Source organism: Xenopus laevis, chromosome 4L (genome assembly GCF_017654675.1).
Source record: "Xenopus laevis strain J_2021 chromosome 4L, Xenopus_laevis_v10.1, whole genome shotgun sequence".
NCBI classification, from domain to species: Eukaryota; Metazoa; Chordata; class Amphibia; order Anura; family Pipidae; genus Xenopus; species Xenopus laevis.
The window spans coordinates 73,391,848-73,406,510 of NC_054377.1; the positions used below are offsets into that span (position 1 = coordinate 73,391,848).

Below are 14,663 nucleotides of genomic sequence, written 5' to 3' on the forward strand. Positions count from 1 at the left end.
TGTTCAACATTCCCCCCTCTGGGGAGGTCTGAGATACAGTCAATCGGCATACACTTATGGGCAGATTTATTAAATGTTGAATTTATGTGATTTTTTTTTTTTTTTTTACGCTTATAAATTCGAATATACTCACAATTGGAATGGGAGACTATTTAAGAAAAAATTTGAATGTTTAATATTCGATCGAAAAGTCCTGACCCAAAAATTCTAATCAAATTCAAATTGAGTTTCCGTTCCAAAAAAACCTTGAATGTCAGGAAGGCAATTATCATTTTGAAATGGTTCAACTGACCTCTTCCATTGACTCAGCAGGTTTAAGGTGGCAAATATTCGAATTAGAACGGTTTCCATGGTCAAGGTGTGATAAATATCACATTCAAATATACATTAGAATTGGGGGATTAAAATTAGAATGTGTGAATTTTGACACCAAAAAAATATATTCAAATTTACTATTTTAACCTTAATAAATCTGCCCCTTAAAGGAAGATGGTGGATGCTTAACCTGCAGTCAGTGTTGTGCTATAGGTTGCTTGGATATGTCCTGATTGCCTGCTCAGTGCATACTTATTCTTTCCTGTAATTTGTTTTACCACAATACATACTGTATGTCCGCATGGGCACTTGATTACATAGACTACATTATGCAATGTACAGGTACCACCACATATGATCCACAACCCCCATTGATGAAAAATTCTGTTTTGCAGCACTGGGCTATTATTAAAATCGATATGGAACTGACTGCAATAAATACAGGCAGGATTTATTTTGGTCATAGAAGGAATAAAAATCTTAAGGAAGTATTATCCCCCACAAATCCAGTAAGTAAATATAATAACATATAACAGGGAATACAGAAAATTGCATTGTTTACATGTGGAAACTGTATGGGACAGATTTTTTTCACCCGCATACTAAGGGGAAAATTTTCGCTTAGCAAACTTCGTCATACTTTGAGCAACTTCGAGCAACTTCGTCAGATGTTACTTTGCAGTGAATATGCGTATTTTCTCTAGCATTACATTCTTCCTCTAAACTTCATTAGAATACTTAAGCTTACATCAATTTAAATACGGCGTGTATATAAAGGTCATTTGTATGTCTTTATTAGAGATGTTGGTGCAAATGTTGGAAGTGGCCACTAATTACTGTATTCAAAATGTCAAAGGAAGCAAAATAAAGTCATGAGATCCTGTATTGTCCTAGACATGAGCCCACCCTAAAACAAATGTCATGAGCTTCAAATGGTTAAAAAAAAAAAGTGTAAATACATATAACAAATATAATCCCACATTAAAATATGAAAAACCCTTGTAGCTTCATCTTATCAATTTGCCAGGTAGAAACGGCGAAACAGACTCTGGCGTAAAGGGTAACTTATTGGAAAGTCGCACTTTGATAAATTTGCAGTAGGGATGCACCGAATCCACTATTTGGGATTCGGCCGAATCCCAGAATCCTTAATGAAAGATTCGGCCGAATACCGAACCAAATCCTAATTTGCATATGCAAATTAGGAGCAGGGAAGGAAAAAGTGGAAACATTTTTTCTTTTGTGATGAAAAGTCACATGATTTCCCTACCCACCCCTAATTTACATATGCAAATTAGGATTCAGATTTGGCCGAATCAGAATCTTGCTGAAAAAGGCCGAATCCTGGCCGAATTCCGAACCGAATCCTGGATTCGGTGCATCCTTAATTTACAGAGTAATGATCATTCACCTGAGTGAAAATTTCCAATCTAAAAAAATTCAAGGTTTTTTTTTTTTTTTTGCTCTAAAAATTCGTTTTTGCCAAAAAAAAACTCAACTAGAAAAAATTGATTATATAACCCCTAAGTCAACACTTTTAACCAGTTCATTGAAGTAGATAGATGTCAGAAATGTTTATTGCATCACAGAAAGTATACCTGGCCTCCTGCTGTGTTCTACTGTGTTATACCACCGCTTACGTGTCAGATCAAACTAGAAAAGCAAAACACTACAATTCTCAGCTTGAAGTCAAACAACTGACAAGTGTACTCACAACATCATGATTAGTTATAATGGTCCGTCTGTCACAGTGCACTATTCTATGGAGTCATCTGTAATAATAAGTTGTTGAAGGTGATCTCGTCAGGTTTTAAAGAAGCTTTATTTTTTCTTTTACTGAATAATGTGCTGTGCCCGTCTGAGAATTTATCAAGCTATTAATGTCTCTATAGGTCGGATATCTATGGATGGGACCAAGTCTAACCTTACAGTTCTGTTGCTAATACCTTTGTTAGAGGGGATTCTTAGCTAACAGTTCTATGCCAAACTGATACTGCTCATTTCCTTGCCATGGGCAGAAAATATTTGCTGGCAAGGCAGATATTTAACCCCACATTTCAGGGTGATGTGGCCTTCTCAGATATTTAAAAGCCACATTTAGTGCAACACTTTCTTTAAAATGGGCAACAAAATGGTACAGGTTTGGGATCCATTATCTAGAAACCCATTATAAAGAACGTTCAGAATTACAGAAAGGTCATCTTCCATAGACTCCATGTTATGCTAATAATCCAAATTTCTGAAAAACATCTTTTTTTTTCTCTGTAATAATAAAACAATACCTTGTACTTAATCCACACCAACATATAATTAATCCTTATTGTAGGCAGAACCAGCCTATTCCATAATTAAATGTTTACATGATATAATTTATGGAAAGATCCCTTATCCGGAAAACCCCAGGTCCCAAGCATTCTGGACAACATCCCATACCTGTATCTATAAAGGACTGTTTATAAGTATTCTAGTACAAATTTTGTCTTACCGTTTATTTGCTCTTCATGTATATTTCCTCATATCAGCTTCATGTGTGTCCAACACACTGTAAGCTCAATTATAACAAATATAAGCGTATGACTTGTCCATGAGATAAATGTTGTCTGGGGATAGCTGTATCAGAGTTTGGATTTATTAAGTTCAGAAGTGAGACCAACAATGATCTGGTGTCAGGCAAGAGAGCATAGAATGTATTGAGCAGTGAACCAAAAGAAGATATCCAAGAAAAGAAGAGAAATGTGCAACACACTGATAACGTGTGCATGCCTTTTGGGCTACTATTTAATATAGACAACATATGAAATATTTCCCTTCTTTAAACCCATCTTAGTTTAATCCTGCATGATAGGTGTCTTTAATTCTGCTGTGCTACATGTTACCAGACATAAAAGCATTGCAGCATACTGTAGGTCAAGGAGCAACACTGAAACATTTCTCTCTGGTTTGTACCCGTTGTAATGCTATATAATAGTCGCAAACAAAATGTCTAAAGAGCAACTGATGGGAAGAAAGCCGTTGTATGGTATGGAGAGGACATACAAAGGTGGCAGCTCGGCAGATGGTTAAGGATGAAGAGTAAGGAGGTTATTTACTAAAATTCTGAAGTTATCTGATTGTTTCAATAAAAATAAAGCATGACCAAACTCCCATCCCTGATTTAGCCGTATTTATTAATAAAATAACTAAATTTATTTGGATAGCTAAAAAACTCAATATAACCGAGTGAAACCGACTTCTCTTCCAAATCGCTCAATTTTTTTTCAGGTTTTTGCCAGAAAGTCCTGAATTTTTCGGATTATTGGGCTAAACTCAGTGCAGACCACGCTATCTTCCAATTGAGATAGTCACATCTCCCATTGATTTATAAATGGCCTCGACAGGTTTGAGGTTTTTTTTTGGCCACGAAATTTTTTTTTGCCCCAAAAAGCCAAGTAAATAACCCTCTAAGTGTTGAAGACTATTATTAGTGTGGGAAGACGTATACAAGGCCATTACAAAGTAAACATATATGGATAAGTGTGTGAAATAGTAGTTATTCATTAATGGAAATATCCCAAGTTCAGCAATGCAGAGAATACAATTAAATCATTGCATTTCAGTGAATTTTACCATACATGGTTGAAGTTTCTAGAATGAATGGTAGCTATTGTGTTATGAAAAGCCTCCTGTGCCCTGAGATACAAAATCATTTTATGCTTCGCGAGAGCCATGGTTCTCTTACCACGTTATGCTAACGGAGAGCATCAGGTCCTGTTGATAATTAGTTCTCATAACACATCTCCTTGATCGCTACAGTGGTAAGACCAGAACACCCTTGTTATTTAAGGTAATTACACCACAATGTGCTTATTATAAACCATTGACATTTTTCTTTGTAGTACATAGTAACCACTACATCCAGCTCGGATTCTGTTCATAGTCAACCTATTAATGAGACTTGTTGGTGTACCCTATGGAGAGATCATTTGAAAAAACCGAACTTTTTCTCTCTGATCTCAAAGTTTAATATGAGCGGTCAGTTTAAAGGAACTGGATGTAAACTAGCTGCATGAACAAAATATATGATGTACAGTATGTGTGATTTTCTTTTATTTGTGTTACACACTGCATATCTGAATTAGCTTAATGAGTTTATTCATATACAGAACATTAGGCACAATTTCAATTCTGGTCTAGAACAACATTTCCATTTTTCAGTGCAGTGTAGGTGAAGCCTGTTGGAGCCATTTGTGGATAAACTGTAGAAAAGCAGCAAAATGAGGTGCACTGAGGGCATCCTTGTAGTGGATTAGTCTGCTCCTTATAACTGCCCTGGAACAGTCTTGCTGTTATATATTTATCTCTTCTCATTTGACATAAGATAAGGGAAAATAATGAAATAGTATACTAAAATAGTGTGGCTTCATTCACTCCACAAGCGGTAGCATGTTTTTAGGTTTTGAGTTTCTCTAATAACGGACTCATCGATACCAAAGGCATATTTACCATATATTTTACATATATTTACTGAAGGGCCTGTGCCTAGAGCTTTAACTTTAAGAGGTTAGCCCTCGGATGGTAAAAAGACACAAAAAATTTCAGTTATTCAAATTTACTTGTTAAACTGTGCTTCATAAAGGATTGCTTTCCAACATAACTGTGTGACATTTCTATGCACTTTAAAAGAAGAAACGGTTCTTTCTGCTACTAGTACTGTCAGTTGGTCAAGCTCCCAAGAATTGAGACTATGTCAACTGTCACACTAGGCCACTTGCTGGGGAGCTCTTGGAGGAGATTCATGTAGCCAAACAGTCAGAGAATAACAGAGTCTTACAGAAATCTAAAACTAAGTCCAATAAGGGTGATCCCCTTAAAAGCTACAGAAAAACAGAACAAGGGAAAATTTGCACAAAAAGGTGTGAAGATGATATATAATGGAGTTTTTTTTATACAGGCCATCGGCAAAATTACATGATTGTTCCTGCTGCTACTATGCCTGTAATAAGTATAGTCTACAATAGCTTTTACTTGTATAGTCTACAATAGTTTTTTCGAATGACTTGTAGAGGCACATTTATCAAAGGTCGAATTTCAAATTCATGTGAGTTTTTTTAACAAATTTGAATACACTTGAAATTGGACTGGGAGGTTATTTAAAAAAAACCATAAAATATATAAAACTCAAAGCAATAATACTGACTCGAAAACTTGAATCAAATTCAATTAGATTCACGTTTAGTCAAATTTGAATTTTTTCTCCGAAAAAAAACTTGAATGTCAGGAAGACTAATAACATCTTCAAATCACTGGATCTCTCCCAATGACTTATATATGAACTTGACCAGTCAAATTATTCCCAGGGTATAGGTTTGATAAATCTCAAAATTAAAATTCGAATCGAGTTTGTATAATTCACAATTCAAATTTGAGAGTTTTGACCAAAAAAGAAATTTGTAAATTCGAATTTCCAATTTGATCCTTAATAAATCTGCCCTTAGTGGGTTTTTTTTCTTTAATAAATTCTGACTGTTCGAGGTTTCGGAAAATACTTTTTTCCCCACGTCTGTGTTTTTTTCTCAAATCGACTTGACTTTTGCTAAATCACCCCATACTCTCAAATTAAAGGGGAATTCATTATTTGCTGAGATTTTCTTGCTGAACTGTGACTAGTTTAAAGTTTTTTGCCAGAAACAATGGTTCTTACACAAGGCTAACACTGCCTTAAACTTGAGGATATCCCTTTTACAAAATATTCACTAGATCAGGAATATCCCACTGGAGGCCAGCCAACTGGATGTGACCCTCCAAGATATATTTATGGCCGTCTGTGAGTGGTTTCATAAACACCTTTGTATAATCAAGCTCTCAAACATATAGAATGGACAATTATCTCCCTACTACACATAAAATTGTGAAAAGCACTGCACTAGATAAGTGGCCTTAGCCTCTTTGAGCTTAACCAATACCATGTACACATGCAGATGTGATATTCTAACCAAACAGACCAAATATGATAAAATGAGATTGCAGGACAATCAGTGGAAAAGCCTACAGTGTATCCCATAAATGTTAATATTGCATTGGTAAAGAGGCTCTTAAAATTTCTATTAAATGAATGCAAAGGAAAGAAACAAAATTATAATTTTATATAAATAATAATAAAAAAAAAAAAGAAAATTAGACCAAAATTATATACGTTGTAGTTTAGAAAGATAAAAGAAAAATGCTCTACTTTGAAAATTTTCACCTAAACATAAATGTCTCACTGCCAAAACTGAGTTTGGTATGGTTTTGGATGATAGGAATGGCACGTGTTATCTAGGGATAAGGGATTTTTCCATAAATTGGATCTCTATACCTTAGCTCTACTCAAAAGTAATTAAATATTAAATTAATCCAATTGGACTGTTTTACCTGTTGTGCCCACATACAGGTAGATTTAATCTGCAGATTCTGGCCCTTCAGTTTCTCTGCCCATGTATGGAGAACTCCAATGGGCCCGCACAATATCGGGCCAAAATTCTGCCAGATGTCGACTGGGCAGGTTTGATTTTCACATCAAATGTGGGGTTGCCGTCCTGGCTCCAACTGTTCTATACCCGCTGTTGTAATTGATCTGATGAGCAGATTAAAGCCCAATATCTTCCACCTTAGGTGGGCATATCAGGGAAATAATTGGCGAGGTTGCCAAATGAGCAGACCTTATAGTGTATGGCCACCTTAAATGAGAACGAAAGGCAAACGTTAGGCACCCCAAGTGATTATATTTACTTACCTGACACCCCGGGCTGGTGCTCCTATCAGCAGAAAACTACACCGGCCCGGGGGTTCTTCCAGCAAAGCACCACGCTCCTCTTCCTGTTTCCTCTGTCATCTCGTGGCTGCACAATCGCAGTAGAGCGAAAAGACAAATTTAAGCGAAAAACTCAACTATTCTGTTCTACTGCGCATGCGTTTGCCACGGGAAATTAAAAAATCAAAGAAGAAGGAAGAGGATCGCTCTGTGCTGCTCGTTGGAAGAACCCCGGGGGGTGCAGATTTCTGCTGACAGGAGCACCGGGGTGTCTCGTAAGTAAATATAATCATGTGGGGGGTGCCTAACTTTTATCACCCCCCGTGTAAATTGCCTTTCCTTCTCCTTTATGTTGGGATCAAGTGTAATATATTGTTTATTATTACAAGGGAAAAGGAAATCATTTTTATAAATTTGAGTCTTTTGCTTATAATAGAGTCTATAGGTAATGACTTTCCCGTAATGAAGCTATCTGGATAACAGATTTCCAGAAAACAGATTTCATACCTGTACAGACATCCAAGCCTGTTACAAATGCCTTCAGCAGTTTGAACTGAAACCATTTTGCTTATGATAGCTGTAATATTAGCTACTCTGAGATAGCAACTGAGAAAGTAATTTCTTCCAGAATGCTCTATTATACAGAGTAACTTTCAGATAGTGAGTTCTAATTAGGGAAGATCAGAAAGGGTTCTTTAATTATAAACTCTATGTAGAGTGCTCTAAGATGAGCAGAACTTTAGTTTTCTGTATTTGTGGTTGGGGTTACTTACTGAACAGACTGTGAACTTTTGGACTGCTATTTAGAAACCAAAATAATTCATTTAAAAATCTAGAGCTCTTACTTATGCATTTACATGTTTTTTTTCCCAAACAACAATAGCCTGTAATTGTCATTACATTGAATGGAAAGCATTTATGGCTGTTTTGTCACTAGCCAAGTTACTAAGTGGTTGAGCAACAATATGCCTACAATAGCATTAGTGTATAAAGTAGTTCACCAAGGGGGTTATTTATTAAAGGTAGAGTTTTGTTTTCCCCCCAAAAATTTAGTTTTTCTTGGGTTCAAATTCTTCCGGAGAAAAACAAAAATCTAATTTTTAGAGATTTATTATGCCCCGAAGCTGCTAGAAGTCCAATTGCAAAAATACTCCAGGTAAAACCTGTTGAGACCATGTAGAAGTCAATGGCAGACGTCCCTTGAACCATTGGAAGATGTTTATTGCCTTTATGATTTTCAGGTTTTTTACAGTGGTTTTTGCTCGAAAACTCAATCATTTCAAGGTATTCAAGGTTTTTTTGCCTATAATTTGATCAATTAGAGTATTTGAATTACTCCCGACTGCATTTAATCAAGTTTTTTTTACAATCAGGGTTTTTTCACAAATGAGCAAACATTCAAGTTGTGAGTTTATTTGAGGTAGAAAAAAACTCACAAACCTCACCTTTGATTAATAACCCCCTTAGTATTAAACATCTCCTAAACCACCTCTCCTAAAAACTGAGAAATTATCAAAGGAGAACTAAGTAATACAGTGTACACAAGTTCACCATGATGTTCTGTATGTTTAATTTGTTTCTGAAATAGCATTTTGAAACACTTCTGGACATTGCATCTGTTTTATATATAAAGCATCAAAATAGGAAAATTGCCCGGTTTTAATTTTTTTTCCATCCTTCACCAAGAATGCTTTAACAAGCCTTTGCCCATTTTTTTCCATATGCCCCCCCCCCCAACATTTATAAAGACTTACAATTTGTTTCCAAATTACCAGTGAAATTTGCCCTCTCAGATCTTTGAAACCGCTATCAGTCCCTATGGGAGAATGAAGAATTTCTTTTAGACAAAATAAGGAAAGAAAACAAAGACGTTTTACTGTTGATTTATTTGTTGAAGTTGTTGAAATGTCATTGTAAATAATGGGATTTCAGTAGCATTTTACTATCTGACTCAGTTTCCATTATGAAATCAACAAAATATTTGCCAAAAACTTTCTGAGCAATATAAAAATACACAATTCTAACATGCAAGCGAATCAAGAAAACAGTTTTTTTGGAGCAAGTTAACTGTATGGCATATATCTCATAAAGATGTTTACATTATTAGAATCCCTGCTAGAAGCTTTACAGTGCCATGACCCTCACAGGGATTATACTTTTAGCTTGTACAAGCAATCACAATAGGCATTGTCACGAGGAGGAAACCATTAAATGAGATGTATTATGAGGACAGTAAGAACAGCATGCTTCAGCTCTCACAATTATGTCCAGCACAGATCAAGTCCCATACAGATTGGATATCATTGCACTCAGGAGACCTATAGCTATCCAGTAAGATTTAGCATTCCATGCTTGCTGACACAACAAAATATGATTTTACTCTCTCTAAATGGTTAGCATTTATGGACAAGTACAAAAAAATGGGCCACATATTGTTCTATTCCGTTCTAGTCGATCCTAAGGAAATTATTTCTGAAGAAATTCTCAACAAAAACAGCATAACAAGTTACAACAAACAGAAAACAAACATCACGTTGAAGCATCCTGACGACGGTTCAGAGAGAACCGAAACGCGTTGATGTGGGGTAGTTTGTAACACTCCAATAAAAGACACTTCTTTATCACTACACCCGTGAGTGCTCCTAACTGTATCTATTTGCTTCTCTCTGAGGAGCACCCGGGATTTGATCAATTGAGGGTGAGTGCCGGTAAATCATATGACATATATATATATATATATATATATATATATATATATATAATTCAAACTTAATAATGTCGGCACTTACGATAAATGGTTTACGTGCCTGGGTGCAGTGTCCATTGTTTGTTAGGGGGACCCATAATTTGTGCACAATACCCGTAAAATTAATTTTCAGTGTTGGATTATACGGCTGGTGGATCCTGGAGGTCACTTAAATTGGATATAGGGTGGTTGGGTGTATACTGGGAGTTTTGTATTACATTTGATTGTAGATGGGTTTTTTGATTGGAACGAGGCGGGGAGGATTTGACACGTCACCAGATTATATGTTCTGTTAGCATTTAATTTGTCACTTAAACAGATACCTCAGTGGTTTAGGGTGTTTAGGAATTTTTTTGAATTTTTTTTTAGATATTTTATGAAATTTATATAGAAATTAAGTTACTAATTAACGATTAAGGTGTTTCACTATCTATATATTTTTATGGTATAATTTAGGAAACATCACAGTGTTTGCAATTTTATATCACAGGATAACCACATTTGGCCGAATTAATAAACTTTATAGATATTTATAAAAGGGCGCCCTAGCAGAGGGTGAGGTTTAGTTAGCAATGAAAAGGGGTTAACGAGGCCCATGACACATAGACGTGATGGGAGTGTTATTAGCAGAGTTCAAGTATATGCGGGATGGCGAACATGCTTATATTTATACAGTTAATGTACATTATTGTCTAGAGATAGCATGAGTATGTCCATGATTGATTACATCCTCAGCAATTGACACATTAGCAACATTAGTTATAAAGCTTTTGTTACAATAATGTTGACAGTAAATAATGCTACGTTGTGTTTTGTTTTGAATTTATTATTTTTAACTAGTTGTTGGAGATTTAGAATTAGACATACTATTTTTAGTTATCTAATTGGAAGCTTTGACATATCAACTACTTTAAGATTTATGTAATAGAGTAGAGGATGAATATGTGATAGTATGTTTAACTGGCAGTCGCTTAATCTTAACGATTGCACTACGTCAGTAAAGCTGGCCATAGACGCAGAGATCCGATTGTACGAATCAATGTATTATCGTAATTTCCCATCTCCCGACCTGCCACTAACCATTCAGATCAAAGTCTTACCGTACCGATCAAAAAAAGTAGTAAAGAACAGATCAGCCAATGTTCTACCTCTGACAGCAATCATACGATAGTTATGTCTGATAAAGCTAGTGACAGTCTCCCACTGAAAAAAAGTGACTGGCTGTGCTTCATGTGAGCATTTTGCCTGAAGTTAAATTGGTGTCTTCCCCAAGCTCACAAGAAACAATAAAAGTGAAAAGAAGACACACAGAATCAGGTTTGAAATGGCAAACAGTGTTTGGAAAATATTGAAAGTTAAGCTAACTATAATGGAATAGATTAGAAGACAGTTGGCTCCTCAAAGGGTTATCCAGCTCAGGTGTAAATCCATTAATAAATGTGATTTAGTTTCATTGTGAAACTAATAGGTTCCATTCAGGATGCTGCCACTTTGCAGAGTGATTTGTCTAAACTGGGCAGCAAACTGGAAAATGAGGTTCAATGTTGATAAATGCAAGGTTATGCACTTTGGCAAAAATAATATAAATGCAAGTTATACACTAAATGGCAGTGTGTTGGGAGTTTCCTTAAAAGAGAAGGATCTAGGGGTTTTTGTAGATAACAAGTTGTCTAATTCTGGGCAGTGTCATTCTGTGGCTACTAAAGCAAATAAAGTTCTGTCTTGCATAAAAAAGGGCATTAACTCAAGGGATGAAAACATAATTATGCCTCTTTATAGGTCCCTGGTAAGGCCTCATCTGGAGTATGCAGTGCAGTTTTGGACTCCAGTCCTTAAGAGGGATATAAATGAGCTGGAGAGAGTGCAGAGACGTGCAACTAAATTGGTTAGAGGGATGGAAGACTTAAATTATAAGGGTAGACTGTCAAGGTTGGGGTTGTTTTCCCTGGAAAAAAGGCGCTTGCGAGGGGACATGATTACACTTTACAAGTACATTAGAGGACTTTATAGGCAAATAGCAGGAGACTTTTTTACCCATAAAGTGGATCACCATACCAGAGGCCACCCCTTTAGACTAGAAGAAAAGAACTTTCATTTGAAGTAACGTAGGGGGTTCTTCACAGTCAGGGCAGTGAGGTTGTGGAATGCACTGTCGGGTGATGTTGTGATGGCTGATTCAGTTAATGCCTTTAAGAATGGCTTGGATGATTTTTTGGACAGACATAATATCAAAGGCTATTGTGATATTAAGCTCTATAGTTAGTATAGGTATGGGTATATAGAATTTAATTAAAAGTAGGGAGGGGTGTGTGTATGGATGCTGGGTTTTCATTTGGAGGGGTTGAAATTGATGGACTTTGTCTTTTTTCAACCCAATTTAACTATGTAACTATTATTCAACATGTACCATACAGTCACAGCCTGTAGAAGTCCCTAGAACAGGAAGCTGAAGCTACTCCATGTTTTGTTCTTGCAAGGTAGACAATTAAATTATAATTAATTATAATTAAATCATAAAATACGTTTTCCTTTCCAAATGAAAGAGTTGTGTTTGTTGTACAGTTATTTTATTTCTTCTACATATCCATACATTTCTTTCACGTAATGTTTGGATGTTAAATGTGAAAACATTAATTTTTAGTAAGCAGTAAGCATCATTTTCAAGGTTATAAGTATGTTGGATGATTGCTTTGTAGCCATAAAATGTGCAATCAAAAGCTAATCCAAAACTGGCCTATATGAGTGGTCATTTCATTAGAGTTCACTTTGCACCAGTTAAATAGAGACACTACTGCTGCCAAGTGCTTTTCACATTTCTGCAAGTAACGAAAAATGGTGATAAAGTAATCCAATACAAAAGGTTGCTATGGGTTACGGCAAGCTTTACCACTTTCCATTACATAACTTAAAAAAAGTAATGTAAAGCAGAAGTCAATTGTAAATGTTATTCTTCAGCAATAGCCTTTAGCTGCCATGCATAATGTTGCATGTATTATTGATCAATCAGACTTATTGCTGATTGGTTGATATGGATAATTATTCTTGACTAAAAATACCTGCTCAGTGAGTTTCTCCTGTGTAGAGATGCAATAGACGTCTTAAGGGATGGAGGCAAGCCCTTTATAACAAAGTCATGTTTTAATTACTAGTGTTCAGCTTTAATCTTATACAATAATAATAGGTTGCAACTACGACTACTACTGTACCTCATTCCGGAAAATCTCCTTTGCATACATAAGGCATGCAATGCAAACGGGAAAAGCACATTTCCTCTGCTTGAGTTGCATCATTCTGGTAAAAGCTAAACAACCACCAGAGGTTAATTAGTAGAGTGCAGAAAACAAGGCGTGCGATTAGCCAGCGGAATTATTGCTCACACAGGGAAAAACAAAAAAAACGGCTAGGCACACATATACACATGGCATGGCTATATTGGTTGCACAAGAAATGCACAAACTCACTTTTAAGCATTCTTAAAATACATTTTAGGCCTATCCAAACATGTTACTTGTAATGCTAACATATTATTTGCATCAGTGAATGTGCTGTGGATTTATTTAACTTAACAGACAATCCATATACCTTTGTAATTGCTTTTTGTTCCCCAGTGCAGAAGTTTCATCGCCTAATCCTAGTTTCTGTGCCGACATGTAAGGGCAGACTCACTTTTAAGTACAAATCAATCTGAAAGGTGTCACCAAATGTAAATATTATCTTTAGGTATAAATGCCGTTACCTCTATCCCTCTTTTGTGTCCAAGAAGTCTTCTGTTTCAAATGGCAGCGAGTGGAAGTAAAGAAATAAACCAAACAAACAATAACTTGTTGATGAGCGTTAACGGCTTTGTGCCATCAAAGAACTTTGCAGTTGAAGGATTATTTTAAGAGTTTTTGCTCTTTTCTCATTTTTCTCAGAAGGGAAACTTTTTTTTCTTTTGTGTCCAACACCTTTGGAAACTGAAGAGCAGATCCAAAAAGTTGAAAGGGAATTAGAATTTTTTTTCTTAACTGATGACTTTTTTTTAAACTGTAGAGCCCTGAGATAAGTGATCGCATTATACCACTTTACCAATTGGAATGTGCGATGTGTGGCTGGTTTGCAGGCTCAATAATGAGTGATCTGGGCAGTGAAAGTCAAGCATGATTGCCTAGCACTAATTGACCAAACCAGATGCCATGCCAACTGATCACTGCATTTATTTGTTTATTGAACAGCAGAGTAATCTGATCAGACAGAAAACAAACATTTCCTAATTTATGACATTTAGCCATCCATGTGTGTGTGGCCATATTGTAAAATATAGGCCCTGTAGTTTAAAATCCTATAAACTGCCTACTGTGAAGCATGTTGGCCAATGCTTGACCTTTGATGAGTTCTTTACTCTGTGCTTCTCAGTAACTAACCAGAAATTAAGTGACATCAGCGCACATCAGACAGCAGCAACCAATCCCTGTTATACATAGTAAATTGGCACTAAGCTAAAAGCGATTTCTGCAGAGAGAATATGTATTTTTATACCATCCTTCGCAAGTATATGAGGAAATAGACTCATTTAAAAAGAGGCACTTTTAAAATGAGATCTTGGGGGAAAAAAACCTATTGCAAGTCTGCAACTCACCCATTAAATTATGCAAACGTTTGATTATGAAAAATATACTGTTACATGCCCAAGTGCTTAAAATCCAATTCAAATTGCATTCAGCCTATTCAAAAGCTATATTAATAGAAGATTCCAAGAACCGCAGCTCAAAATGTACAATTTTGTGACAGCTGTGTCAATACCAAATATTTTTATAAACATTGAAACAAATTTCAAATAACACTTATTTAAAA

General features: G+C 35.9%; 1 long non-coding RNA gene across 1 annotated transcript in view; it reads right to left on the reverse strand.

The window, feature by feature from the left end:
• Nucleotides 1-14,663, reverse strand: part of LOC121403037 — a 47,034-nt gene that overhangs the window by 24,427 nt on the left and 7,944 nt on the right. Inside the window, exon 2 of the long non-coding RNA XR_005966993.1 lies at nt 8,839-8,900. This is a non-coding gene — a long non-coding RNA (uncharacterized LOC121403037). The remainder of the gene's footprint in view (nt 1-8,838; nt 8,901-14,663) is intronic.